Raw genomic sequence first — 15,756 nt, 5'->3', positions numbered from 1 at the left:
GTTCCTGACTCCTTGTTATAATGGAGGTCACTGCTAAATGCAAATATGTAAAGCATGAAGAACTAGGCTTCCCCCCTGGTTTAGTATTGCGTAACGCAAGTGACGTACTGCGCATGCGTAACGATTAATTTAGAATTCACACACTTTGACAGATGCATGCGTAAAGTATCGAAAGCGAGGCCATATTAATGCATTAAAAAACATTTTTTTATATACTTCCGGGGTCATATGGAACGTTCCGGAAATGCTTCGGTTCCAGCAGGAGTGGTACCCGGAAGTAACTGACAGCACCAAGTGGTGAGTTACAGATACGGTATCGATCACGGAGGTAGAAGGGGGAGACATGTCTAAGAGACTTTCACAATTCACATAGAGTGAGGCAGCTATTAACAGTGTGTGATAGAGAGGCTTGCGACTTTGATAAAGAATGTAACACCCGTGGGAACTGGGACTGATAGAGGACTGAGACGCTTATACATATACAGAGAAAAAGCTGTGAGAGAGAAGACTGACACTGAAACAGCTTGTGAGTACCGAGAGACATAGTGATGATTGAGTAGACGGGACATAAAGTAGCAGAGCATGACCTGGGAAGTCACAAGAAATCTAAGTAAAGAATCCGTAAACACCATGTTACTGTAATAGAGAGTGCATACTTATGCAGAGTAAAACATTGCAGTATACTTTCATTATCTGTTTTGCTCTATCTTTTTAGCCTGACACATTTGGATTTTCCAGCCCTTACAACTGAAGGAGCACATGCCAGGCTCCACATTTGTCTTTGAATGGACATTCCAGCCAAAATTGGAATCAATATAGATGTATTTTAGTTTAAATGGAAGCATTTTTGTAATGTACACATTAGCAAAAATACTTCTAATAAAAGCTATAGCTATCGTAAAAGTGTATTCAAAGGGACAATATACCCAGATTTTTATATAACCACATGTAATAGACACTACTATTATTAATATTATCAGGTATTTGTTGTGCGCCAACAGATTCCGCTGCGGTATACAAGGTAACATTTATAGGGATCAAATGGGTAAAGGGCCCTGCCGAGAGTTGCACTGCTGTAATCGGCTCTTATGAGGGTGATCTACAAACTGCTGGGGTAATAAGTTTACATGCTAAGGGGTTCAAGGGAATAGCAATGGAGTTAGGAAAGGTTAGTGTAGGTTGTATTGCATCCCTGAATAGTAGAGTCTTTAGGGAGTGCTTGAAGCTGTTAAAACTAGGGTAGAGTCTTGTGGAGCGAGGCAGAGAGTTCCATAAGATGGGAGCCCGTCTAGAGAAGTCTGGTAAACTGGAATGTGAGGAGGAGAGTAGGAGGTTGTGAGCAGAGTGAAGGAGATGGGAGGGAGAATATCTGGAGACAAGAGGAAGCCAGTGAAAGGATTGTCAGAGAGGTGCAGCTAGGGTTACCACCTCGGCCATGTTTTCCTGGACACTTATTACACATACTGCAGGGTATGCAGAGAGGAACATGAATAGTGCTGTCTAGGATAACTATTAGTGTGTTGTCCAGGAGTGCAATTCATGTTTCCCTCTACACACCCTGCAGCATGTGTAACTAATAAGTGTCCAGGAAAACATGGCTGAGGTGGCAACCCTAGGTGCAGCGGATGAAGAGCGACATGTAAGGAAGATGAGCCTGGCAGAGGGATTCATTATGGATTGTTAAGGAGCTAGGTGGCAGCTAGGGACACCAGAGAGGATGAAGTTGCAGTAGTCGAGGCAGGAAATAAGAGAGTGGATTAAAATCTTACGGCTAGATTACGAGTTTTGCAGTATGAGTGAAAAAAGCATTGTTATGGCTCTTTTTCACTACTGCTGGTATTACGAGTCTTGCATTTATGTATCTGTCCCGTACACCTTTTTGGCCGTAACGCAACGTAACTACCGCAGCTTTCAAAAAGTCCTTTTTCAATGGGACTTCCACAGTGCCGATATTGCGAGTTTGCCTGTCCGGCCAAAAAGTGAGCGGTACAGCCTATACCGTCGAGATCCATACCGTAAACTGAAAGTCAGTAGTTATGGCTTTTATGTTACAAAGCCCGTAACATAAAACTCATAACTAAAGTGATTAAAAGTACAATAACACTCATAAACTACATATTAACCCCTAAACCGAGGTCCTCCTGCATTGCAAACACTAAAATAAATTTATTAACCCCTAATCTGCCATTCCGGACCTCAAAGCCACTATAATAAACATATTAACCCCTAAACTGCCGCACTCCCACATCGTAAACACTAGTTAAATATTAACCCCTAATCTGCTGTCCCTAACATCGCCGCAACCTACGTTACTGTTATTAACCCTAATCTGCTGCCCCAAAATCGCCTCCACTATACTAAAGTTATTCACCCCTAAACCTCTAACCCTAACACCCACTAACTTTAATATAATTAAAATAAATCTAAATAAAAATTACTATCATTAACTAAATAATTCCTATTTAAAACTAAATACTTACCTGTAAATTAAAACCTAAGCTAGCTACAATATAACTAATAGTTACATTGTAGCTAGCTTAGGTTTTATTTTTATTTCACAGGCAAGTTTGTATATATTTTAACTAGGTAGACTAGTTACTAAATAGTTATTAACTATTTACTAGCTACCTAGATAAAATAAATACAAATTTACCTGTAAAATAAAACCTTACCTGAGTTACACTAACACCTAACATTACACTAAAATTAAATAAATTGCATTAAATACAATTAACTAAATTACAAAAACAAACACTAAATTACACAAAATAAAAAATAAATTATCAAATATTTAAACTAATTACACCTAATCTAATAGCCCTATCAAAATAATAAAAGCCCCCCCCAATAAAAAAAAAAAACCCTAGCCTACAATAAACTACCAACCAATGGCCCTTAAAAGGGCCTTTTGCGGGGCATTGCCCCCCAACAGTAAAACCCACCACCCACACAACCAAACCCCCCCAAATAAAATCCTATCTAAAAAAACCTAAGCTCCCCATTGCCCTGAAAAGGGCATTTGTATGGGCATTGCCCTTAAAAGGGCATTTAGCTCTTTTTCTGCCCAAACCCTAAGCTAAAAATAAAACCCACCCAATAAATTCTTAAAAAAAAACCTAACACTAACCCCCAAAGATCCACTTACAGTTTTTGAAGACTGGGCATCCATCCTCAACGAAGCGCTTCAACGAAGTCTTCATCCAGACGGCATCTTCTATCTTTATTTATCCGGAGCGGCTCCATCTTCAAGACATCCGCCGCGGAGCATCCTCTTCTGACGATGGCTAACGAAGAATGAAGTTTCCTTTAAGGGACATAGTCAAAGATGGCGTCCCTTGAATTCCGATTGGCTGATAGAATTCTATCAGCCAATCGGAATTAAAGGTGAAAAAATCCTATTGGCTGTTCCAATCAGCTCGCATTCTATTGGCTGTTCCAATCAGCCATTAGAATGCGAGCTCAATCCTATAGGCTGATTGCATCAGCCAATAGGATTTTTTCACCTTTAATTCCGATTGGCTGATAGAATTCTATCAGCCAATCGGAATTCAAGGGACGCCATCTTGGATGACGTCCCTTAGGAACCTTCATTCTTCGTAAGCCATCGTCGGAAGAGGATGCTCCGCTCCGGATGTCTTGAAGATGGAGCTGCTCTGTGCCGGATGGATGAAGATGGAAGATGCCGTCTAAATGAAGACTTCTGCCGGCTTCGCTGAGGAAGGATTCTGTCTTCAAAAACTGTAAGTGGCTCTTCGGAGGTTAGTGTTAGTTTTTTTAAGGGTTTATTGGGTGGGTTTTATTTTTAGCTTAGGGTTTGGGCAGAAAAAGAGCTAAATCCCCATTTAAGGGCAATACCCATACAAATGCCATTTTCAGGGCAATGAGGAGCTTAGGTTTTTTAGATGGGTATTTTTTTGGGGGGCTGGTTGTGTGGGTGGTGGGTTTTACTGTTTGGGGGGTTGTTTGTATTATTTTTTTTACAGGTAAAAGAGCTGATTTCTTTGGGGCAATGCACAGCAAAAGGCCCTTTTAAGGGCTATTGGAAGTTTAGTTTAGGCTAGGGTTTTTTTATTTTGGGGGGCTTTTTTATTTTGATAGGGCTAATAGATTAGGTGTAATTAGTTTAAATATTTGATAATTTCTTTTTTATTTTGTGTAATTTAGTGTTGTTTTTTGTAATTTAGTTAATTGTATTAATGTAATTTATTTAATTGTAGTGTAAGGTTAGGTGTTAGTGTAAGACAGGTTAGGTTTTATTTTACAGGTAAATTTTTATTTATTTTAGCTAGGTAGTTAGAAAATAGTTAATAACTATTTACTAACTAGTCTACCTAGTTAAAATAAATACAAATTTGCCTGTGAAATAAAAATAAAACCTAAGCTAGCTACAATGCAACTATTAGTTATATTGTAGCTATCTTAGGGTTTATTTTATAGGTAAGTATTTAGTTTTAAATAGTAATTATTTAGTTAATGATAGTAATTTTTATTTAGATTTATTTCAATTTATATTAAAGTTAGTGGGTGTTAGGGTTACACTTAGGGTTAGGTTTAGGGGTTTATAACTTTAATATAGTGGCAGCGACATTGGGGACGGCAGATTAGGGGTTAATAAGTGTAATGTAGGTGGCGGTGATGTTATTGGCGGCAGATTAGAGGTTAATAACTAATGTAGGTGGCGGCAGATTAGGGGTTAATAAGTGTAGGTAGGTGTTGGCGATGTTGGGAACGGCAGATTAGGGGTTACTAAGTGTAATGTAGGCGTCGGCGATGTTGGGGGTAGCAGATTAGGGGTTAATAAGTGTAATGTAGGTGTCGGCGATGTCCGGCGGCAGATTAGGTGTTACTAAGTGTAATGTAGATGGCGGCGATGTTGGGGGTTAATAAGTGTAGGTAGGTGGTGGTGACATTGGGGGCGGCAGATTAGGGGTTAATAAGTGTAATGTTGGGGGCGGCAGATTAGGGGTGTTTAGAATCAGGGTTTATGCTAGGTGTAAACATAACTTTTCTTTCCCCATAGGAATCAATGGGGCAGCATTACGGAGCTTTACGCTCCTTTATTGCAGGTGTTTTTAGCCGGCTCTCCCCATTGATGTCTATGGGGAAATCGTGCATGAGCACGTAAAACCAGCTCAAAGCAGCGCTGGTATTGGAGTGCGGTATGGAGCTCAATTTTGCTCAACGCTGCAATATTGCCTGCTAACGCCGGGTTTATGAAAACCTGTAATAGCAGCGCTATAGGGAGGTGAGCAGTGGTTATAACTTGCAAGTTAGCACCGAGCCGCTCTTACCACAAAACTCGTAATCTAGCCATTAGTTATGTCTTATGCAAGGAAATGCCTAATTTTAGAGATGTTTTTAAGGTGGAAGCGGCAGGTTTTAGCCAAGGACTGAATGTGAGGAGTGAAAGAAAGGTCTGAGTGAAGTGTGACCCCAAGACATCAGGTATGTGGGGTAGGGGTAATGATGGAGTTATCGAGATTTATAGAGAAGTTGGGGGTGGAGAATTTTGAAAATGGGGTGGGGGAAATAAGGAGCTCAGTTTTGGAGAGATTTAGCTTAAGGTAGTGAGAGGACATCTAAGATGAGATATTAGAGACAGTGACTCGAGTTTGCAAGGAGAGAGAGAGTTCTGGTGCAGAGAGGTAGATTTGGGTGTCATCAGCATACAAACGATATTGAAACCCGTGGGACTTTATTAAGGGACCTAATTATTACGTGTTGATTGAAAAAAGAAGGGGACCGGTGATAGATCTCATGGCGTCTTGTCTCAATACCAAACTACCCAGATATGGGTCGAGGTCCAGGGATTCTCAGGCGGAGATAATAGATGCATTAGCAGTGCCTTGGAGGTTCAATCTAATCTACCTTTTTTTTGTAGTGGCCCGCATCAAGCAAAAGCGAGCGTCAGTGATACTGATTGCTCCGTTGTGGCCACGAAGGATGTGGTTCGCGGATCTAGTTAGGATGTCATCTTCTCCTCTATGGAGGTTACCTTGTTGCATGGATCTGCTGGAACAAGGTCCTTTTGTCCTCCAAAATCTAGATTCTCTGAGGCTGACTGCGAGGAGATTGAACTCTTAGTCCCAGCCAAGAAAGGGTTTTCTGAGAGAGTCATTGATACTCTCATTCAAGCTCGTAAACCGGGTTACTTGTCGCATCTATCATATGGTGTGGAGAACCTACTTATTCTGGTGTGAAGAGCGTAGATTTCCTTGGCATAAAGTTAAGGTTAAAAAGTCCAAGACCCTATAGCACCAGTGTAACAAACAACATGCACGCTGTTAGGCTTCACACCACAAAAGCCTCAAATGAATATCCATAAAGCAAAGTACAGCAGCACCGAAGGTCAAATACAAACGTTTTATTGCAGCCAGAAAAAGTATCGGTCCTTAGTCATGTATAAATTAAAACACAATGAGTGTCCTTAAATAGCCTATACAGACACCTCCCTACTATGACATCACACAGGTAATTGCTTAACACCTCCCACATAATTTAACTCGATCACTGCTATTTCAAAGTAAATACATCTAGAGTTGCAAAATAGTGCCATGTAATCCTTATCACATTAAGACATTGTATGGTTATTAGAGCAGCTATCAAGTACACCACTTGTCAGTACAAAGGTATTTTAATTTGTAAAGACTATCAAAAATGGGGCATATTAACACACTATATATCTACAAAAATTGTAATACATTTAAATTTTATAAAAATCCCAGTCCTTATTCATACCAAACGGTCCTTTTGTTTCTAAATAATATATCCAAAAAGCCTCTTTGTTTCAGTTTTCTCTCCCTATCTCCCCCTCTCCTCTCAATTTGAATTTATAATCTGGTACCTAAATTGGTTTACTGCATGAGCGGCTTCCTTGAAATGGCAGGCTACTGGAGATAGACCCTCCTAGTAGTTTCCCCTACATAGATTTTGGAACACAGGCATTTTAGGATATATATGACATACTCTGTATTACAAGTAAAAAATCTTGAGATGGAATATGTATTGCCCGTTCTGGGATGAAAAAAGTATTTACCTTTTTAATAAGGTTGTTACAATTGCAGCAACCAAGACATGGAAAACATCCATCTCTTTTATGTCCCAAAAGAGTTTGTTTGGCTATTCTTTCACTCCCTATGTCTGATTTAATGAGTATATCTCTCAAATTTTTTGCCCTCTTTTAAACTGCCATCGGGGTTTTTTGGAATTCTATAATGTGGGGATTAGTATATCCCAATTTTTATTAAACGCATTATCTCTCTTTATTATTGACACCTTGTCTGGTATTTTTCCCATTAGTTGGTGGGCTATCATACATTTTCAAAATGTGCTTAATTTCTTCTTGGATTAAATCTTCAGGATACCCACTCCTCCTTAAATAGGTCTGCCATTTCACTTACTCTAGATATTAGTATCTCTTTGTTGGACACAATCCTACCCACTCGCAAAAGTTGACTTTTCGGCAATGATTTTTTTTTAGGGGTACAGGATGGACACTATCAAAATGTAACAAGTTATTACGATCTATACTTTTTTGTTGTTGTATATATCTACTTGTATACCCTGATCATTCTTGTACCGTGTCAACGAAATTGATCCCCTCCTCATTGTACATAAGGGTAAATTTAATGTGATCAGTGGCTCCATTGAGCTGGGATAAAAATTCTAATAGGGTTCCAACGTCACCCAACCATATGCCGAATATGTTGTCTATGTAGCGCCACCAGGTGGTGCCACACTGATTAAATAAAGTGTTCTCATAAACAAAAATGTTCTTCAAAACAATTCATAAAAATGTGGTCGGAGTGACGTTGGAACCCATAGCACCTTTTAACTGCAAATAAAACTGATCTTTGAAGAGGAAGTAGTTTTGATATAGAATAATCTCCAATAACTATTATAAAATCACATTCGGTTTGTCCATATAGTTTGGATTGCATCAATGTTTTGTTTATAACCTATATACCGCTGGAATGGGGAATTGACGTGTATATAAACTAGATACATCTAAACTATAAAAGATAAATTTAGTTGTAGGCGGATTAAAATCGCACACTTTACCTAGAAAATTTCCTGTATCTTTAATAAAAGTTAGATTTTTCCACAAAGGGTCTCAGTATCTTATCAAGGTAAATTGCGATATTTTAAAAAACAGATCGCACCACAGAGACAATGGGGCGGCCAGGGGGTTCTTTTTCATTTTTATGCACCTTTGGAAGTGTATAAAAAATGGGCATCTTTGGATGTGGGATTGTTAGGAACTTAATAACCTCTTCAGGAATGATCCAACTTCATTAGCTCTGTGGAGGCATCTCTTAATTTCTAATTGTATCTTGGACAGTGGATTATTACTCAGTGGCAGATATATATGTGTATCAGACAATTGCTTTTGAATTTCCTGAATATAATAATCTCTGTCCATCAATCAAGAGATTGTGGTCACTTCATTGTGTCCTAATCCTTCCTCCTCGAAGGAACGTTTACTTCATAACTTGGACGTGGTTTGCGCCTTGAAGTTTTATCTTCAAGCTACTAGGATTTTAGACAAGCTTCTTCCTTATTTGTTTCATATTCTGGGAAGCGTAAGGGCCAGAAGGTCTCTTCGACTTCCTTATCTTTTTGGTTAAGGAGTCTTATCCGCTTAGACTATGAGACAGCGGGACATAGACCTCCTCAGAGAATTACGTCTCATTCTCCTAGAGCAGTGGCTTCCTCCTGGGCCTTTAAGAACGAGGCCACTTGGTCCTACTTAAACACTTTTTCTAAATTTTAAAAGTTTGATGTTTTTGCTTCAGCTGAAGCAGCCTTCGAGAGAGAGGTTTTGCAGGCTGTGGTGCCCTCAGATTAGGGTCCGCCTCTCTTTTGTCCATTCAGTGTCCTCTAGCGCTTGGGTATATGTTTCCCAACAGTAAGGAATGTTGCAGTGGACTCTCCTTGTATTAAGAAAGAAAACATAAATTATGCTTACCAGATAATTTAATTTCCTTCTGTACAAGGAGAGTTGGCGGCCCCTAAAATTGTTTTCTTTCATGTAATTGGCAAGAGTCCATGAGCTAGTGACGTATGGGATATAAAATCCTACCAGGAGGGGCAAAGTTTCCCAAACCTCAAAATGCCTATAAATACACCCCTCACCACACCAACAATTCAGTTTTACAAACTTTTTGCCTCCTATGGAGGTGGTGAAGTAAGTTTGTGCTAACATTTATACATTGATATGTGCTTCTCAGAATTTTAAAGCCCGATTCCTCTCAGAGTACAGTGAATGTCAGAGGGATGTGAAGGGAGTATCACCTATTAAATGCAATGGTTTTTCTCGCGGGGATCTATTTCATAGGTTCTCTGTTATCAGTCGTATAGATTCATCTCCTACCTCCCTTATTCAGATCAACGATATACTCTCATATTCCATTACCTCTACTAATAACTGTTACAGTACTGGTTTGGCTATCTGTGGATGGGTGTCTTTCGGTAAGTATGTTTTCATTACTTAAGACACTCTCAGTTATAGTTTGGCACTTTATGCATTAATATAAAGTTCTAAATATATGTATTGTACTTATATTTGCCATGAGTCAGGTTTATGTATATTTCCTTTTGCAGACTATCAGTTTCATATTTGGGAGAAAAACATATTTAGGAAAATATATTTCTTACCTAGGGTTTAGTCTTTTTTTTTTTCAATTGACTGCTTTTTCATTAAATTTCGCGGGCAAAATTAGGCTCGCAAGGGCGAAAATTGGTAAAGTTTATTGCGTCATTCTTGGCGTGAGAAATTTTCAGTTTGCGTTGTGCGTCATACTTGGCGCCAAATACTCTCATTATTTAAAACCCCATTCCTATATGCCTCTTGCCATATAAGGAAATTGATAATTGTGCTTTATATGTTATTTTTTTTCTCTTACATTTGCAAGATGTCTCAATCTTATCCTGTCTTAGAAACCACTGTTGGGACCCTGCTGCCTGATAACAGTTCTACCAAAGCTAAGTGCATTTGTTGTAAATTTGTGGAGATTATATCTCCAGCTGTGGTTTGTAATAGTTGTCATGATAAGCTTTTACATGCAGAGAATGTGTCCATCAGTAATAGTACAATGCCTGTTGTTCCTTCAACATCTAATGTACATGATATACCTGTGAATATAAAAGATTTTATTGCTGATGCGATTCAGAAGGCTTTGTCTGCCATCCCGCCTTCTAATAAATGTAAAAGGTCTTTTAAAACTTCTCATAAGGTTGATAAAATTTCAAATGACCGACAACATACTGAGTTATCCTCCTCCTGATGAGGATCTATCGGATTCAGAAGATCCTTCCTCAGATATTGACACTGACAAATCTACTTATTTAAAATGGAGTATATTCGTTCCTTGTTAAAAGAGGTGTTGATTATATTGGATATTAATATCAAAAAGGACTAGTTTCCTTAAAGGGCCATAATACCCAAATGTTTAAACACTTGAAAGTGATGCAGCATAGCTGTAAAAAGCTGATTAGAAAATATCACCTGAACATCTCTATGTAAAAAAGAAAGATATTTTACCTCAAAAGTTCCTCAGTAGCCACCTCCCATTGTAAAGGATTTCTAAGCAGCATTTTAGTGTGTCTGTCCTGGGACATCTGAAGGGACTAGCATCGTGCACTCTCATATTATTTCACCAATCAGGTAAAGGAAGTTTGCTATGAAATCTCATGAGAGTTAAGTCAAATCTCATGAGATCACAGTAAGAGTTCATGACCTCAGCACTGCTGATGCTGATTGGCTGCTGTTCATTTCTTCATTTTTTTAAATTTGTTTACCTGCAGCTGGGAGCAGGTGAAGTATAACTTTTTACACAGAACTAACTCTGCTGAGCTGAGGAGATTGTGAGGTAAAATATCTTCCTTTTTTACATAGAGATGCTCAGGTGATATTTTCCTGTCAGCTTTTTACAGTTATACTGCATCAGTTTCAAGTGATTTAGCATATGAGTATTATGTCCCTTTAAGGAAACTAGTCCTCTTGATATTAAAACTAGTAAACGTTTAAATTCTGTTTATAAACCTCCTGTGGTTACTCCAGAGGTTTTTCCAGTTCCTGATGCTATTTCTGATATGATTTCTAAGGAATGGAATAGGCCTGGTGGTACTTTTATTCCTTCTTCAAGGTTTAATAAATTGTATCCTTTGCCAGCAGTTAGATTGGAGTTTTGGGAAAAGATCTCCAAAGTTGATTGTGCTATTTCTACTCTCGCTAAACGTACTACTATTCCTATGGAAGATAGTATTTCTTTTAAAGATCCTTTAGATAGGAAACTTTAATTCTATCTAAGGAAAGCTTATTTGTTTTCTGGCCATCTTCTTAGGCCTGCCATTTCTATGGCTGATGTTGCAGCTGCATCAACGTTTTGGTTGGAAAGTTTAGCGTAACAGGAAATGGATCCTGATTTGTCTAGCATTGTTCGCTTGCTTTAACATGCTAATCATTTTATTTGTGATGCCATTTTTGATTTCCTCAAAATTGATGTTAAATTGATGTCTTTAGCTATTTTAGCTAGAAGAGCTTTTTGGCTCAAATATTGGAATGCTGGAATGGTATCTAAGTCTAGATTACGATCTTTCTTTCGAAGGTAATACGTTATTTGGTTCTCAGTTGGATTCGATTATTTCAACTGTCACTGGGGGGGGGGGGGGAAGGGAGTTTTTTTTTCCTCTGGATAAAAGACATAAGGGTAAATCTAAAGCTTCTATCCGTTTTCATTCCTTTTGACAAAGTAAGGAACAGAAACCTAATCCTTCCCCTAAAGATTCTGGTTCCAATTGGAAACCTTCTTCAAGATGGAGTAAATCCAGGCTGTTAAAGAAACCAAAGCCAGCCCCAAAGTCTGCATGAAGGTGCGGCCCTCATTCCAGCTCAGCTGGTGGGGGGCAGATTAAGATTCTTCCAAAACAATTGGGCAGATTCTGTCCGAAATCAATGGATTCAGAGTATTGTTTCTCAAGGGTACCAAATAGGATTCAGAGTAAGACCTCCTGTGAGAAGATTTTTTTTTTTCTCTCACGCATCCCAGCAAATCCAGTAAAGGCTCAGGCTTTTCTGATGTCTGTTTCAGACCTGGAGCTTTCAGGGGTAAACATACTAGTACCGTTTCAGGAACAGGGTTTGGGGTTTTATTCAAATCTATTCATTATCCCAAAGAAAGAAAATTCATTCAGGCGAGTTCTGGATCTGAAAATTTTGAATTGTTTTGTAAGAGTGCCAACTTTCAAAATGGTGACTATAAGGACTATTCTGCTTTTTGTTCAGCAAGGGTATTATATGTCTACAATAGACTTGCAGGATGCATATCTTTATATTCCGATTCATCCAGACCACTATCAGTTTCTGAGATTCTCTTTTCTAGACAAGCATTACCAATTTGTCGCTCTTCCATTTGGAACGGGGTATTGCGGTGTTTCCTTATTTGGGTGAAATCTTGGTACTAGCTCAGTCTTTACATTCTGCAGAATCTCACACGAATCAACTAGTGTTGTTTCTTCAAAGACATGGTTGGAGGATCAATTTACCAAAAAGTTCCTTGATTCCTCAGACAAGGGTCACCTTTTTAGGTTTCCAGATAGATTCACTGTCCACAGACAAGAGACAATTTAAAATTGGTTTCAGCCTGTCTGAACCTTCAGTCTCAATCATTCCCTTTAGTAGCTATGTGCATGGAAGTTTTAAGTCTCATGACTGCAGCATTGGACGCGATCCCCTTTGCTCATTTTCATATGAGACCTCTCCAGCTTTGTATGCTGAACCAATGGTGCAGGGATTATACAAAGATATCACAATTAATATCCTTAAATGCCAATGTTCCTCTCTCTGACTTGGTTAGATCACCATCGTATAGTTCAAGAGGCCTCTTTTGTTAGTCCAAATTGGACTTTGATCACAACAGACGCAAGTCTTTCAGGTTGGGGAGCTGTCTGGGCATCTCTGACAGCACAAGGGGTTTGAAAATCTCAAAAGGCGAGGTTACCAATCAATATTTTAGAAATCTGTACTATTTTCAAGGCTCTTCAGGTTTGGACTCTGTTGAAGAGAGAACCGTTCATTTGATTTCAGATGGACAATATCACAACTGTGGCATATGTCAATCATCAGGGTGGGACACAGTCCCCAAGCTATGAAAGAAGTATCTCAGATACTTGCTTGGGTGGAATACAGCTCCTGTCTAATTTCTACGGTTCATATCCCAGGTATAGACAGTTGTGAAGCGGATTATCTTAGCGGTCAGACTTTACATCCGGGGGAGTGTTCGCTCCATCCAGATGAGTTTTCTCAGATTATTCAAATGTGGGGTCTTCCAGAAATAGATCTGATGGCTTCCCATTTAAACAAGACACTACCCAGGTACCTGTCCAGGTCCATGGATCCTCAGGCGGAAGCGGTGGATGCGTTAGCAGTTCTTTGGTGTTACCAACCTGCTTATATCTTTCCGCCTCTAGTTCTTCTTCCAAGAGTGATTTCCAAGATCATCATTGAACAATCGTTTGTGTTGCTGGTAGCTCCAGCATGGCCTCACAGATTTTGGTATGCAGATCTTGTTCGTATGTCCAGTTGCCAATCTTGGCCACTTCCATCAAGGCCAGACCTTCTGTCTCAAGGTCCGTTTTTCCATCAGGATCTCAAATCATTAAATTTGAAGGTAAATTGAACGCCTAGTGCTTATTCATAGAGGTTTCTCTGACTCTGATTAATACTATGTTACAGGCTCGTAAGTCTGTTTCTAGGAAGATTTATTATCGAGTTTGGAAGAGTTATATTTCATGGTGTTCTTCTCATAAATTCTCCTGGCATTCTTTTAGAATTCCTAGAATTTTACAGTTTCTTCAGGATGGTTTGGATAAGGGTTTGTCTGCAAGTTCCTTGAAGGGACAAATCTCTGCTCTTTCTGTTCTTTTTCACAGAAAGATTGCTAAGCTTCCTGATATTCACTGTTTTGTACAGGCTTTGGTTCGTATCAAGCCTGTCATTAAATTAATCTCTCCTTGGAGTCTTAATTTGGTTTTAAAGGCTTTACAGGCTCCTCCGTTTGAGCCTATGAAAGTGTTGTTCCTTTTGGCCATCTCTTCTGCTAGAAGAGTTTCTGAATTATCTGCTCTTTCTTGTGAATCTCCTTTTATGATTTTCCATCAGGATAAGGCAGTTTTGTGGACTTCATTTAAATTTCTTCCTAAGGTTGTGAATTCTAACAACATTTAATAGAGATATTGTTGTCCCTTCTTTGTGTCCTAATCCTAAGAATTCTTTGGAGAGATCCTTACATTCTTTGGATATGGTAAGAGCTTTGAAATATTATGTTGAAGCTACTAAAGATTTCAGGAAGACTTCTAATCTGTTATCTTTTCTGGTTCTAGGAAAGGTCAGAAGGCTTCTGCCATTTCCCTGGGATCTTGGTTATAGCTTTTGATTCATCAGGCTTATTTGGAGTCGGGTCAGGCCCCGCCTCAGAATTACAGCTCATTCTACTAGATCAGTCTCCACTTCGTGGGCTTTTAAGAATGAAGCTTCAGTTGATCAGATTTGCAAAGCAGCAGCTTGGTCTTCTTTGCATACATTTTACTAAATTCTACCGTTTTTGATGTATTTGCTTCTTCGGAAGCAGTTTTTGGTAGAAAAGTTTTTCAGGCTGCTGTTTCAGTTTGATTCCTCTGCTGTTGTTTGAGTTTTTTCTTTTCATTATGAGAATAAACTTATATTTTGGGTTGTGGATTTATTTTTTTCAGCGGAAAATGGCTGTTATTATTTTATCCCTCCCTCTCTAGTGACTCTTCTGTGGAGTTCCACATCTTGGGTGTTACTATCCCATACGTCACTAGCTCATGGACTCTTGCCAATTACATGAAAGAAAACATAATTTATGTAAGAACTTACCTGATAAATTCATTTCTTTCATATTGGCAAGAGTCCTTGAGACCCACCCTTTTTATGGTTTTATGACTTTTTGTATAAAGCACAATTATTTACAAATTCCTTTGATGCTTTTTACTCCTTTCTTTTTCACCCCACTACTTGGCTGTTCGTTAAATTGAATTGTGGGTGTTGTGAGGGGTGTATTTATAGGCATTTTGAGGTTTGGGAAACTTTGCCCCTCCTGGTAGGATTGTATATCCCATACGTCACTAGCTCATGGACTCTTGCCAATATGAAATAAATTAATTTATCAGGTAAGTTCTTACATAAATTTTGTTTTTCTTCTGGCACCTTTAGTACCCTTATATTTCTCCTACTTTTCCTTGTTCCCTCGGCAGAATGATTTGGGAATAGGGGAAGTGGGAGAGGTATTTAAGCCTTTAGCTGGGGTGTCTTTGCCTCCTCCTGGTGGCCAGGTTCAGTATTTCCCAACTGTAAGGAATTATGCTGTGGACTCTCCTTGTACAGAAGGAAATGAAATTATCTGTTAAGCATAATTTATGTTTCTCTTACACACTAAATAGGGGGGTATAAAGGCTTGATGCTTCTACCCACAATGAAATGAAGAAATGAGTTTAGGCAGCGGAAAGAAAAGAAAGAAGAGGAAGATGGAGAGCTAGAGGGAGGGGGATAAAAAAAGGGAGGGAAAAGGGTAGATGGGGTAGAAGGGGTGATATGGAATGGTTAAGGAGGGGAATTCACTCCTTGGAAGAGAAAAATGTTTTGAGGGTGGGAATCCTTGTGCGTTATATCAGTGCAGACCCAAAGGGTCCCTGACAGTAGTTAGAAGTCTTTACCCTCCCATATCAAGCGCATGT

At 39.0% G+C, this 15,756-nt stretch overlaps 1 protein-coding gene across 1 annotated transcript in view; it reads left to right on the top strand.

Moving 5' to 3' along the window:
• Positions 1-307: 307 nt before the first annotated feature.
• TRAF6 (TNF receptor associated factor 6) overlaps positions 308-15,756 on the top strand; it is a 219,202-nt gene continuing 203,753 nt past the window's right edge. The window contains 1 exon segment of the mRNA XM_053720146.1: positions 308-526. The gene's annotated coding sequence lies outside the window, so the exon portion shown is untranslated.

This window comes from Bombina bombina, chromosome 7, assembly GCF_027579735.1.
Source record: "Bombina bombina isolate aBomBom1 chromosome 7, aBomBom1.pri, whole genome shotgun sequence".
NCBI classification, from domain to species: Eukaryota; Metazoa; Chordata; class Amphibia; order Anura; family Bombinatoridae; genus Bombina; species Bombina bombina.
The sequence above is the reverse complement of the archived record's forward strand: the minus strand, read 5'-3'. Positions and strand labels throughout refer to the sequence as shown.